Raw genomic sequence first — 257 nt, forward strand, 5'->3', positions numbered from 1 at the left:
CAAGCTGCACGGTTCGTACTTCGCCCTGCAGGCCGGGCGTGCCATCGAAGGCCTGGCCACACTCACGGGTGCCCCCTGCGAGAGCCTGATGCTGCAGGTCAGCTCCACTAACCCTCGCGAGGAGCCCATTGACACTGACCTCATCTGGGCCAAAATGCTGAGTTCTAAGGAGGCTGGGTAAGCCGAGGCAGGAGCACGGACGTGGGGCGAGGGGGGGGGCCGTGCTTCTCCGTGGAGGCTCAGAGGAGAGGGGCCGG

This window comes from Merops nubicus, unplaced genomic scaffold (genome assembly GCF_000691845.1).
Source record: "Merops nubicus isolate BGI_N331 unplaced genomic scaffold, ASM69184v1 scaffold39965, whole genome shotgun sequence".
In the NCBI taxonomy this organism is placed as follows: Eukaryota; Metazoa; Chordata; class Aves; order Coraciiformes; family Meropidae; genus Merops; species Merops nubicus.